Genomic DNA, 14,314 nt, shown 5'->3' on the forward strand with positions numbered 1-14,314 from the left:
AGAATAAATATAGAATTTTAATTATCAGAAGAAGCAAAACTTTGCAACCATTCGGGCAAACTGATTGGATCACTTACTCCAAGTGATACAAAAAGCACACAGCTTACATGGAGATGTTGGATAGAGACGCACTTCCAGAACTATTGTTGTTGTTTTTTTAGATTACACAGTATTGTCAAATTAACCATGAAATATAATTTTTAGCAAACCATATTTGAAGTGGCTAGGTACTACTTCGAATATTCTTCCTGGCGGCTAGGTACTACTTGGAATGTTTTTCCTGGCATTCTTTGTTATGTCTAGATGCATAGCTATGCATCTAGAAAAGCCATGTTCTTCTTGACATTCTTTGTTATCTACCTAGTTGAAATAATATAAAAGGTCCAAGCTTGACGAATGCCAATATACACTAATGACTGAGCTGCTTCATAAGTTACTTATAGATCACATCCATTAGAGCTAACAAATATTTTTTGAGAATTACACAAGGCTATCGCTTTCAATCGAAATGGGATTTGGCCTAGTATTGATTCTATAGCTATATATATAATAATAATAAAGAGGTAAAATTTCAGCCTATTTTTTGATACCCACTTTTTTGGTATGGCCTCCTCTAACTAACTTCGAGAATGTGAAAACTATTTTGGTTCGTCTCTCTACACCTCTCATGTTATATACTCCTATATAATAACATACGTAGACTTTCTTAATATAACCTGGATAGATATGAATCCAAATCATAATCCAAATAGATCGTTTAAGTTCTGAGTAACCTGGGTAAGAATCCTAATCCTATCCAATTACCCTCTATAAAGGATGAAGGCTACGTGGTGAAAGTCCAGGTACGTTTGAGTCCAGGCGTGCCTCCAGTTTGTATTCGGCTTGATGAAGGCTACGTGGTGAAAGTCCAGGCGTGCCTCCAGTTTGTATTCGGCTTTGGTTTGCGTGTTCGGAAATTTTTGATCAGTTTTGTTGCTGTATGGAAGGGGCATGAAAAGCAAAAGCAACGTACCACAGGTAGAGATATATGCACAGAACACCCACATATAATATAATATAATATAATATTAAAATCAAATCAAATTAAATTAAATTAAAAATTAAAAATGTGATACAAGAACTATTATTAAACAAATAAAAAATAGGACTCAAATTGTACTTGTATCAGGACACAAAGTCCTGTTATATATGAGATCCCAGTTGAATTTCATCAGTCCGAATACAATTGGGTTCCCAGTCCGAATAGAATTGGACAATTCAACAAATATAGATATATACAAGGCACCATGTCAGGTTCTCAACTAATTTGATCTACAAGCTTCAACTGGTAAGCCAGCACAGGAATGTCGCCTTCCTTCCATTTTTTTTTTTTTGAGAGCACTACTTTTCAGCAACAGAACAGGGCGTCATCAGCAGCGTAGATCAGGGCCGACGACGACATGGAGAGAGGGAGAGCTGACCATCGTCGACTCAGTTATCTTTTGTTTTCAGATCTTATCCAAAAGTCCAGGCAACCAGATTTGCTTAAGAAAAAGGAGGTGCAAAAGGCCAAAAGGGAAATAATAAGTAGACAGGACGGAGGCGAGTGACTAGTGAGAGAGATGATCCCCCAGTCAAACACCACACTAGCACAGCAACAGTGCAGAGAATCAACACATGAATGATTGTCATTATAGTTAATTAAAGGCGGTGACACCAACCAAAGCCACAGCCGCGATTCCTTATCGAAAGCTGGTTTGCCACCACCACAGTAGCACACACCCAGTCTCCCAGAGGAGACGGACGAGAAGGATGCATGATTACTATTGGAATATCCAACACTACAGAAAGAGAATTCCAGCATTACTACTACAGACGCACCAGGATTTGCAGCTGCAGTGCCCCAATGCACCGCGTAGTACCTGACAATTCCCATCCACCAGTGTCCTCCCTCCCTCCCTCCTTAAAACAGGCAAGGGCAGGCTACTACGTGCCCCGATTGACACTGCGTACAAAGGAAAAAAACTGCCTAGGAGTACACGATACTGGTGGTACCTACAGTGGTAACAAGACAGAGACACAGCAACCAACAACAATACGCCATGGCAAGAAACAGGGTGATGAATTGAATGGAACAAACCTTATTTTTCCAATTCTTATTTTTTGTCCATTAATTGATCAATAAACACATCATCAAACAATCCATACGACGTGGATACATACATGGCGTACACTCATACATACATACATACAGGACAGGACCTGAACTGAGCTACTGCCAACAGCTGATGACTAATAAATAAGTACTTAGACTACCAGTAGTACTTATATTATTCTCAAGCACTGATCCAATCCAGATAAGAGCTCAAAAGGAAATCAACTTAACTGCTAAGTAAATGACAGCAAGCAGACGCAGCACAGCAGAGCAAGGGAGAGGAGGAACATACATGTGGACAACTTAGCAGGCAGGGCCAGCCTCAGTCTGTCTTCCCTCCGAGACTGACAGGCACAACACAATCATAGGATGGGAGAGCTGATGCATGCAGCTGCAGTAATGAACGACGATTTGGTACCGACTCCTCTTTGTTTTGTGCAACAAGGAGAGCACTGGACTGGACCTGCTGCTTATTGTTCTTGTTCTGTTGCAAGAAACAGCTCACAAGGAAATAAAGGAAGGATAAACCACATTCCTGTTCTGAGTTGTGACAGTCCCCAACAGCAAACCCCTCATGATCCTTCAGGAGCTTTGCTACTGTGGATGCTGCAATGCAAGCAGGGGTGGAGTGACACAAGAGACCCAGTAGTGGCTAGTGACAAGCAAGCAAGCCGCTGGATGTCCAATGCCGCCGCCAAATGGGAACAACAGAGCATAGCAGAGCAAGCCTTGCATTTCCTTTCTTTCCTTGATGCAGTGAAATTGAGCGGGTGATGAGTGATGATAATCTGTTGCAGCTGCTTTGCTTGATTGCTTACTTGAAGGCCACCCAATTCGGGTGGCCAACACGACACTAGAAGAAAGGAAAAGGAAACCCCCAAAAATAAATGGAAGGAAGGCGACATGGCTGCGACTGAGAGTTGAGTGAGAGTGACACTATCTATCAATCTATGCCGAATTTAGTTGGCGAAAGGGTACTGTAGCACTTTCGTTGTTATTTGACAATTAGTGTCCAATCATAATCTAATTAGGTTTAAAAGATTTATCTCGTGAATTTCATCTAAACTGTGTAATTAGTTTTATTTTTTATTTATATTTAATGCTTCATGTATGCGTCTAAAGATTCGATGTGACGAAAAATCTTGAAAAATTTTACAAAATTTTGGGAACTAAACACTATCTAAGTTCTCGCCAACTTCACAGCAGGTTGTCAAGTTCCCACCACAGCAGGTTCTTGCTGACTGAAGCACAATCATCAACAGTCACAGCAGGCTGCCAGGTTCTTGCCGACTGACAATATCCAAGCTGCAGATCAGGACATTTTTTTTTATTTTTAACATATTTTTAAACTAATTTTAAAACTAACACTGTTTATTTATTTTTTTCAAATCTAACACTTTTGGCCACGCCTATTCGCACGGCGCGGCGAATTAACGCTGCCGCGCCATGCATGGGGGTGCGGCGAGGCTGCCTACGTGGCAGCGACCAGGGCTGCTGACCGGTGACATGGCCAGCTCTGCCGCGCCACCAATCAGAGCGCGGCTGTGACATGCCACGCATCACGGCGCGACAGTGACGCGCCACTCGCCAGGGCGCGGCAGAGCCAAATATAGGCCTGCGGCCAAGTCCCGCCGCTCCACGCCACCGCCCACCCACGCCGCCTGCCGTGCCCGCCTCGCCTACCGCGCCGGCGGTGCCCGCACGCCGCACGTTGCGCCGCCTTCGCCACACACGCCGGCGCGCCACGCCCACTGCGCCCGCCCGCCGCCCGCCGCGCCCTCCGGCCACGCACGGCGGCTGCCCGCCGCGCCCGCCACCGCCCTCACTGCTGCGCTGCCGCTATACACCGCTCCCAACTATCGCACGCCCCTCTCTCTATCCCGTGTCCACTCGCCGCTGCCGCCGCCGAGGCCAACGCCCGCGCCTCCCGGCCCGGTTTAGCGCGCCGCCGCCGCGAGGACAAGCGCACGCCGCCGCCGCGAAGACGAGCGCCGTTGCCGCGAGGTACTCCCCTAGTGTATTTGTTGATTGAATCGACATTGTTAGTATAGTAAGTTAGTACAATAAGTAAAGTTAGTATAGTTAGTAAAGTTAGTTAGTTTAGTTAGTATAGGCAATATAGTACAGTTAGTGAGTCTAGTTAGTTATTGTATTTAGTATAATTAGTTGTTGTAGTTAGTCTTGTATAGATGTTAATATTAGATTAGTTAGTATAGTTATAGTTAGAATATGTATTAATATTACTATGGACAGTACGTACGACGGTTTCGACGACTTGATGAAGTTTCTTGAAATGCTTTTGTAGATGGATTGTTGTGTTAGAGTTTTTTACGGAGGAAGTGTTAGGAGAGGAGATGGTATGTTTGAGGATATAGAAGAAGAATTGGAATGGTTTGATGAACCTCCTAGCTTCAATGACCTTTGTGTCTGTTTGAATGCAAAGTTTGGCGATGATTTCACACTGAAGGGGAGGTTTGATACTGGGAAGACTAGGGCACACTATGTCCTGATGCCCTTGCGTGACCCTGCTCACTGGTCCCGCTACACTAGGGTGCTCCAAGGTTCCAATGTGTCCATGGCTGAGGTGGTGGTGGAGAATGGGTACAGGATATAGGGTGTCCTGGACGGGCCGTCCATTGACGGTGTTGGAGGCAATAAGCAAGAATTAGGGGTCAAAGGGGAAGCAACTCATGGTAACATGGATTTGGACGGGCAGTTGACACAGGAGCAGTTTCATTCAAGTCAAGTAGGCTGTATAAGCAATGACTTCGATGTGAACGAGTTCGAACCGAAAGAGGAGGAGCAAGAGGAGAAGGACAAGATCGGTGATGTAGTTAGCAGTGATTCAGATGATTCAGATGATGACCAGGGAGATAGACATGCTATGCCCACACCGGTTGATGCCATGCCAGTACCTATTCATGGTATGCCATTACCAGTACCAACTGAGGTTTTGCATGCTATCCAGGCTCAGGGTAGACTAGTCAAAGATTTGCTAGCAGATGATACCCCCTATGATTCATGGGGCAGAATTAGCGAAGCACAGCAGTATGTTCCACCACCACCTTACACAACCACTGAGCTTGAGCAACTAAGGTCGATGAACATACCTTTCAAGGGCGTTCCAAACTATAGGGATGTCAGCATGACGGATATGACAGTTTGTGACACCAGTCTCTAGATGTGTAGAAAATCATTGTATGACCATTAGAAAGAAATCCTTAGGAAGGGGATGATATTCAATACAATGTCAGAGATGAAGCTCTTCCTTCAGGACTATGCTGTGTATCACCATAGGACGTACATCGTCACTCATTCGAACCAGGAGTTGAGGTACCATGTGATATGTAAAAACGGTTGTATGTGGAGGTTAAATGCATGAAAGAGACAGAGTGATGGCAAGTGGAGGATAAGTAAAGTTATCGAACCCCACACTTGCCTAACAAATAGGGGGAAAGAAAATCATCAGCAGCTCACTGCACGTTACCTTGCCCATCGTATATTGGGGCTCGTTGATGACAATAACGACATTTTGGTGTCTTCTTTACAACAGTCCATATCTAAATTCGTTAAGTATGATATGAAGTACGGAAAGGCTTAGCGTGCTAAGCAAATTGCCCTAGCGATTCATTGGGGTAGTTGGGAGGAAGCGTACAACATGGTGCCCCGTATCTTATGTTCAATGCATTACTACAACCCTAGCTTGAAATAGTTTGTGGACACCGGAGGGATGTATTTTCAGGACCCGTTGAGACATGTTCTCTATCGTGTGTTCTGGTTGTTCATGCAAACGGAACATGCATTCTAGTTTTGTCGACCAGTCATACTTATTGATGGCACTTTCTTGATAGGAAAGTATAGGAGCACCTTGATGATGGCTGCTACAATTGATCCTAAGGACCAGATAGTACACATGGCTTTTGCTTTGGCAGAGGGAGAGAACAATAAATCGTGGTCATGGTTCATGCGGCTTCTACGTGTACAAGTGCTTGGCCCATCTCGCACTATATGTTTGATCTCGGACCGTCACCTAGGGCTTCTTAATGATGCAGCTGAGCATATAGATGGGTTCCCGCCTCTAGTGCTTAGATGGTGCATGAGACACTTTGCCCCTAATTTCTGGCGGCGTCAGAGGAAGAAGGAGGTATGTGACAAGGTAAAGGCACTATGTTGTGTACGTACAGAGCACCAGTTCAAGGAGACAAAGAGAGAACTAGATAAGATGTTAAATGAAGCGGGAAAGGCCTGGTTAGAGGCGCAAATGGAACAGAAGGCTCAGTGGGCATTAGCATATGACGAGGGGGTTTAGGTATGGCATCATGACCACTAACTTCTCAGAGTCTTTCAACCGTGTATTCATCGGAGTTCGATCATTGCCTGTGTCTGGAATTGTTGAGTTCTCCTTTCATAAGTGCAACGAATATTTTATCAAGAGGTGGGAACTTGCGTAGAGGAATATAGCTGAGCAGGGGTGTTTTGGAAAGACTAGAGCAGAACATTTGAAGGAGGTCGAGGAATTAGCCAAGCAGCACACCGTCGAGCCGTATGGACCCTGTCTCCATATCTTTAGTGTATGGGGCAAGGGTGGCACAAGCTTGGGCGGCGAACGTTATGGTGGACAAAACTACTGAGTTGATCTTGAAAAAGTAGAGTGTAGTTGCAACGTCCCTCAGATCATGCATGCCCCTTGCTCTCATATGATCACGGCCTACAAGGTTCGTGGGTATTACTATGAGGATCTTCCATATATGTCACCCTTGTATCTCTATTCGAACACCGTTAGTATTTGGGAGAGCAGCTTCGAGCCATACCTTGACCTGACACAGTGGCCACCTTATCATGGTTATGACTACGTGCCGCATCCGGATCTAATGAAGGTAGGCAAGGGTAGGAGGAAGAAGAAGCGACTCAAGGGGGACATGGATGCTATGAGAGGGTATGGCGAAGACATGTATGGAGGGGGAGACTTCAACGAGACCCATGGCAGGAATCTTTGCTTCATTTGCAAAGAACCTGGTCACAAGGCTAGCAGGCATAGAAGGCAAGGGCAGCAGGTGCATATAGCATACATTTTATTATATTAATGTTAATTGTTTGCTATGCTATTTAAAACTACTATGTTAGTACATTGGAACTTTAGAGCTATGTTTATTATGGTATATGTTTATTCTATAATTTTGCATAATAGTTTATTCCTTTTACATTTACTTTGTTTTTATGCACTAATGTTCCATCAAATTATAGTACTCTTAATGTTTGTTCTAACATGTACATTTGAAATTTGAACCAGGATAGGGGATCATCATCCGCAGTACTCCATTCTTGAGGTGCACTACGACAATGACCACTGAGCCAAGCGCCTGTCGGAGCTTTAGGAGGACTTGGTACCTCTTAGACTACGCACGCACCAGCCGTACCGCTGGGACGAGCGATACTGACCGTACATACAACATGCTGACTTCCTTGAGATCGTCTGTGTCTTCAACACTGGGCTATCGATCCTCGACCCTGCACTTCTCACTACTACTGTCGATAGGTATGATTTGATACATGTTTGCGACAGTACAAAGCATTGATTTGTCTCATTGTTTGAATTAAAAAACTTCTTATATTGAATTAAAAACCCATAGGTGGAGGCCAGAGACCCACACCTTCCACCTTCCTTGCGGCAAGATGACTATCATGATGTAGGACGTGAAGATGATTCTGTGTCTACGGTTGGGAGATCTTCCAGTGACTGGGATCCTTGATAACGATCACTGGATGGACTTGGTGGAGCAGTTCTGTGGCAGAAGACCACCCGAGGACGAGGATGCTAAGAGGGCAAAGTAAGAATTTCTATGTTCCAAACATGTACCATTTTAACACTAGCACATGCAAGTCTTTGGTTGGTCTCTTATATCACAAATATATGTTATGGTCTAAGTCTATCGTTGATCTACATATTCTGCAAATTATTTTGCTATTTAAATGGAGGGTTCAGTACATAACTTTTATGATGCATATTGTCTTTGCCTAATTTAATGTTTATTTTTTGTTCCCTCAGCTCTCATGTAATTGTCCTTCAAAAATTGCAGGAAAACATCCGGTGTTAGTTCGGTCTAGATAACAGAAAACTTTGGGGCGCCGCTGCACCCAGACGCTCCAAAGCAGGAGATCGAGAGGTATGCTAGGGTGTGGCTGTGGCACTTCTTAGGTGCCTTCTTGTTCCCCGATGTGTTGGGTAACACCATCAGCTAGGCCTTCCTCAACATACTGAGCCAGCCATGGGAGAATATTGGAGCGTATAGCTGTGGCAGCGCGGTCCTAGCATGGATCTATCATCAGCTCTGCGTTGCCTACCAACACAGTACAAGAGGTGCCAACCTAGGAGGTTGTTCCCACCTACTACAAGTTTGGTGTTGGGAGCAATGGCCAGTTGGGAGGCCCGTTGTTCACGGTTTACCTGTAAGTGCATCGATTTTTTATTTTCCTCAGACTTGATGTCGCACTTGTGACTGACTATCCAATTCAATGCAGGCATGGAATCACGTGGATGTAGGACCGACTGCTCTATACGTCTGGCAAGAAGTGGAGGTAGTTAGAGGGAACCCAAAGCGTCGATACAGGCAGTACTCAGACACACTAGACGTCCTGACACATCACCAGGTAACGACCACTTTGATACTACTAGTCGGTGTTGTTGTTGTTTTGTTATTCCAAAAACCTAACTGTAGTTACCTAACTTTCAGGTGAATTGGTGTCCGTGGTCTAGATTCGAGCTAGAGGGGTACCTGAGTCCTCGCTCTGAGGAAGAGTCGGACGAGTGGCTTTTTAACAGGCTACTAATTTTCTTCCACGTGGTCGAGATGCACTACCCTATAAGGGTGTATAGGCAGTTTGAAAGATTGCAGCCATGCCCAACGCCACTGTACACAACCAACAGAAAGTTGCGCGGGTGCGACAACTAAAACATAATAATTTAGCAGTCATGTTCATACATACAACCACTAACTTATGTTAAACTTGTAGGTATGATCGAAGGAATAGGTACAAGGAGATCCTTGTCATCCACGAATGGGACAGTCGGCAAAGGGTCCTGATCGCCAAGATACCGCCGCACGACCAACGCAACTTCGACCGCTACCTCCAATGGTTGCATAGGAGTACCCGCACACATATGTAGGCCCCCTACACTAACAAGCTAATTGATACGGATGAAGATGAGGATGACATCGCTGATGCGTATGACAAGGTGACAAGGATGGAGATACAGCTTTAGAGAGCACCACTACAGAGATACGTGGTAAGAAATTTGAATTTCAATACAACTACACGTCGGCGTTCCTATGAATTGTAGTGATACGAACTTAGTTCGCTTGTGTATGCAAGCATCACAGTTGACAAGTCTGTCCAATGAAGTAGTTGTGCGACTTCACAAGACCAGAGGGGAGCCACACGGGATTCTACACGTCTTCGTCGATCTACATTCTATTCTCAGAGACATGACAGTGGTTAAATGGTTCCCATGACTCATTCATCCGTGTTTTCTTTTTTTGTAGAAAGTGAGGAGGAGCTGCAAGAAGCTAGCATAGAAGCTCAGCTGCATGGATACTCTGTGGAAGATGCCCTATGACCCAGACCTGTCTAGTTCCTTATGCTCGAGCACTATGCCGACATGAGCAGGTTCCTCCGACACGACGGCTGGTGGGACCTCTTATGTTCGTACTCCCGGCAATCGTGGCAAGGGTCCTACGGAGCACGACGTTGAGGAGGACAAGGATGAGAAGGACGAGGATGAGGAGGAGAACTACGATGAGATTGGGATGTCTCAGCTTGGTGATGCACCATTTCCTACACAGTTCGATGCACAGATACTTGAAACAACCCTTGGCCATATATGTCACAATTACTTAAACATTGTAAGTAATGATGCATATATTGTAATTGTAGGGTCCTAGTTACACTCAGTAGTACCACCGGGTTTACCGCCAGTGAGACCATACCGATGTTGGGTTCACCCCTAACATGCTGCCTTCACGTCCGAAGAGGCAGCGACGTCCGTGATCACCATATACTCCTGGGTCGTAGTTCTTCAGGATGAACTTGTACTCGGACACCCATATACTGATGGAACATATAGTATGTTGAGTAATGTCAAACTTATGTATTGATGAACTTGTGTCATAGTTATGACTTGCTGAACTTATGTCGAATAGTGGTATTGTTGAACTTGCGATGAACTTGGGACACGTACAAGTTAGTATTGTTGAACTTGTGTATTTATTGTCTCGTGCACTTATCCTTCCTATTGACCTATTCGTTAAATTGACACGACGACATAATAGAAGTGCCTTGTTCCTTTTGCTGCCGCTTTGACCGCCATGCCATGCTGGACGCGCCATGCTCAGCAGTAGCATTGTAATACCATTTTTCGTGGTGAAAGTTTAATGAGATAACACAATGTCCATTACAAAAATGAAAAAGTGTTTGTTACATGGGTACAATATATAAATAGTTCAAAGGAAACACAATGCAGCACCGAGAAACTTCTACTACGATACAAATACCAAATCTAAAACATTGAACTAGCACACCTGTACCAATCCTCAGTCTGAAACATACTGAGTGAGCAACTCGTCATCCGAGTACCAGTCCTCTAACACAACCTCATTGTTGTGGCTAGGCTCACCGGCATTGCCCTGATCGGCCTGTCGCCTGTAGTAAGCTGCATCCGCTTCGCCTGTGGCCTCTGCGGCCTAAGTCAAGAATGCATCCTCCTTCGTCTGGCTCATGTGGCTAGGCTCACCTACATTGCCTTGATCTGTATGTCACCTATACTAAGCGACCTCCGCTTCATCTATGACCTCTACGGCCTGAGTGAAGAACACATTGTCATCCTTCTCCACCTGCAAGCCCACCTCTGCTAGAGCGATGAGATCGCTCAGTCTGTCAGTGTCAGCCTCAGCCTCCTCCACCTGCAAGCCCACCTCAACAAGAGCGATGCGATTGCTCAACCTGGCAGTGTCATCCTCATCCTCGTCTCCCTCATCAGACAACACAATCAGAGATTGAATGGTGCGACTAGTTCGTGTTCTGTGCTCATGTAACTTCTTTTCCTCAAATCTTGCACGGGCCACCTCTGCGGCATGGTCCTCGCTACATCCAATCCCTTCATGTATGAAATGCAATAAGTTAGCAACGCGATTATATTACATTTAAAAGCAGGCAATGAAAATAATAAGGCTTCTAATGACTCACTGGCACACAATGCAACAACATGGTCGTTCAAGACCTACATCTGTACTCTTTCCTCCTCCCTTGCCTCCTTCCTTTCCCTCTCCTCCTCTAACACCCTCCGTCTCTCCAATCCCCATTTGTCAAGCCCAACATTGATCAGGTTATGAATACCACGCTGTCTAGCAAACTCACGCATCTTGTTTTCATGATGTTTAACGAATAGGTTGACGTAGTCAGGTCCATATCCCTCTTCCGTGCAATTACTTGCCTCCCCTTTAGTTCATTCAAGAACTTAGTTTGACCATCATAACATTCCCACCTGCATTTTCTAGTGCTCTGTTCAAACAAAAAATTATATCATATATGTCTTAGCAAAAGAAATAAAAAATGATTTCATGTTTACCACAAAAATAACCAACCTCATCATAGTCAACCATATGGCCACAATAATGGTCTATTCTAAGCTCCGAAGGGACTAGACCGTAGTTGGATTTAACACCACATTCGCACTTGACTAGAGGTGCTTTGTAAATTAACCTTTCTTTCTTCTTTTCCTTTGCCTTTGGTGGCTCCGGCCATTGATTCTTAGGACCGTAGAGCCACTCATTGAAATGACACTTCGCAAATCCATAACGCTACAAGAGAATACATTAGTACACGCACACATATAGAGCTAAACATTTAAACATATACACTTTCCGCTTACTTCATGTTTGTTCAGACACACAAACTCCAACGTATTCTCAGGGTTTATCACAGCTCGATCTTCGCATTCGCACAGAGGAGGTTCCTTGAGTCGTCTAACTACGGCTAGGTGCTTCTCCTTAGCCATCATTGGTGGGGGGTTAGGGGGGTGGAACCCACCACTGGAAGTGCTCACGTGGATGTCTCTCTCTACACCAATCGTCGAAAAGGAGGTACTTAGGGTCAAACTTGTCTGCACCGTCAATCCACTGAAAAAAGCACCTCTCATTGTCCTACACAACAAGATTCCAACAAAATATTAGTAGCCTACTTACACAAACAAATAAAAAAAGATAGTGGAAACAATTACTTACATTAAAACAACTACATGTGTAGAAGCAACGCATCGCTGTGTCTGGATGTCTCGATTGAAACATGTCAGCTGGGAAACCATAGTCACAGTTAGGGACAGGGAGGTCAGGAGGGACGGGGGCATCTTTGCTAGACGTGTCGGGGTATAATTCTCGAGGACGACCCCATTTTCACCAAAACTCCTACCGATACATTACTTGCATCTAACAAAATAGTTGTAATTTAACAAACAAAAATCAAAACATCACAAATTAATGTCAATGAGAACCATTTGCATTACAACAAATAAAATATAACCTACACTTTGGTGCAAACTCTATCTTAGATGCAAACATAAAAACTATATAAAAACTATACTTTGGTCAGTAAAAAAAAATCTGGTACATCAACAGTGTGTCCATATATTTATTCACATATAAAAGTAGAGATGCAAACTCAAACAAGCAAAATACAGGGCAATCATAATTCTAGCTAACCAATTAACCTTGACATTGGCAATTCTAATCCTAATCCTTCAATCCAACGTTCTAACGAACTTATATTTTTCTCCATACCCTAACTACTCATTAAATCATTTGATCCACCATGGAGGCCGAGGTAGAGCTTCATTACCTTGACAAGGCCGAGGAGGAGCTTCGAGTAAGGTAGGGAGGGGAACGGCAAGGAAGGGAAATTCAGCGGCCGACCATGGGGGAGCCGGGAGGCAATGGCGCGGCGGAGGAGGCTGGGCGGCACGGAGGCGTGGAGTGAAACAGAGAGGGAGGAAAGGGACTGGGCTGCGGGCCTATATTTGGCTCTGTCGTGCCCTGACGAGTGGCGTGTCACTGCCGCGCTGTGATGCGTGGCACGTCCAGCCGTGCCCTGATCGGTGGCGCGGCAGAGCTGGCCACATCACCGGTCAGCAGCCCTGGTCCCTGCCACGGGCCCCCATGCATGGCGCGGCAGCGTTAATTCGCTGCGCCGTGCGAATAGGCGCGGCCAAAAGTGTTAGATTTGAAAAAATTAAACAGTGTTAGTTTTAAAATTAGTTTAAAAAATGTGTTAAAAATAAAAAAAAAATCTCAGGACATAAGACCAAATAATCTTTTCCATATGTAATTAATATGTACGGAGTAATAAAATAAAACCTCTAACCTTACCACATAAAAGTGCTTCACCTTCAATGCAAATCCCATAAAACTGAGACCATCTTAACAGAGGTGAAAAAATATTTTCATTGCTACGTTGTTATAATATATTTGGTTAGGAGTCAAACTTAATACTATTACAACCTGGTCTGCCCATAATCCAATTAATCAAATCGTGATCGGAAGCGTAAGCAATTTGTCATCCAATCTAATCTATAATATCTATATATCTACATCAAGAACAAAAATTTCTTCTTCCATTGCTTCTAGAAACTCACCTCGGATTCATCCTCTACATGTCAATAATACGTCAACAAACCAAATCTAAATCCAATTCGACAAGCCTACTCTGCCCTTATGCCCTCTGTGTTTCGTAGTTGCCCAAACTCATGATTCGTGCTCATACGAGTTAAAACAACTCAAGTCCAACAATAGTATGAATATGATTTCAGGACATATCGATTTTCGTTGCAACTACCGTGAAAGGAAAGCCGTGTAAAAAATACCAAAAAGGAATCATGACAAAAATAAGACTCAAACTCGAACGTCGTCGTGGATAGAATATTAAGTCCATATCACCTCAAATCTCCCTTATGATCACAAATACAACACGCACAATTCAAATTGACAATAAATCAAATCAAACACAAAAAATTGAGGCCACAGGAGCGCAGGCGGCGCAAGGCCATGAGGCCAAAATGGCATTGAGTCGCAGGCCACCAAGGCGCCTATGTGAAAAAGCTCGAACGACTTATACAATTTTAATACAAGAAAGTAC

At 44.3% G+C, this 14,314-nt stretch overlaps 1 pseudogene; it reads left to right on the forward strand.

The window, feature by feature from the left end:
- The first annotated feature begins 7,807 nt into the window (after nucleotides 1–7,807).
- LOC136465015 (serine/threonine-protein phosphatase 7 long form homolog) lies at nucleotides 7,808–10,074 on the forward strand (annotated as a pseudogene).
- Nucleotides 10,075–14,314: the final 4,240 nt, after the last annotated feature.

This window comes from Miscanthus floridulus, chromosome 7, assembly GCF_019320115.1.
Source record: "Miscanthus floridulus cultivar M001 chromosome 7, ASM1932011v1, whole genome shotgun sequence".
Classification (NCBI taxonomy): Eukaryota; Viridiplantae; Streptophyta; class Magnoliopsida; order Poales; family Poaceae; genus Miscanthus; species Miscanthus floridulus.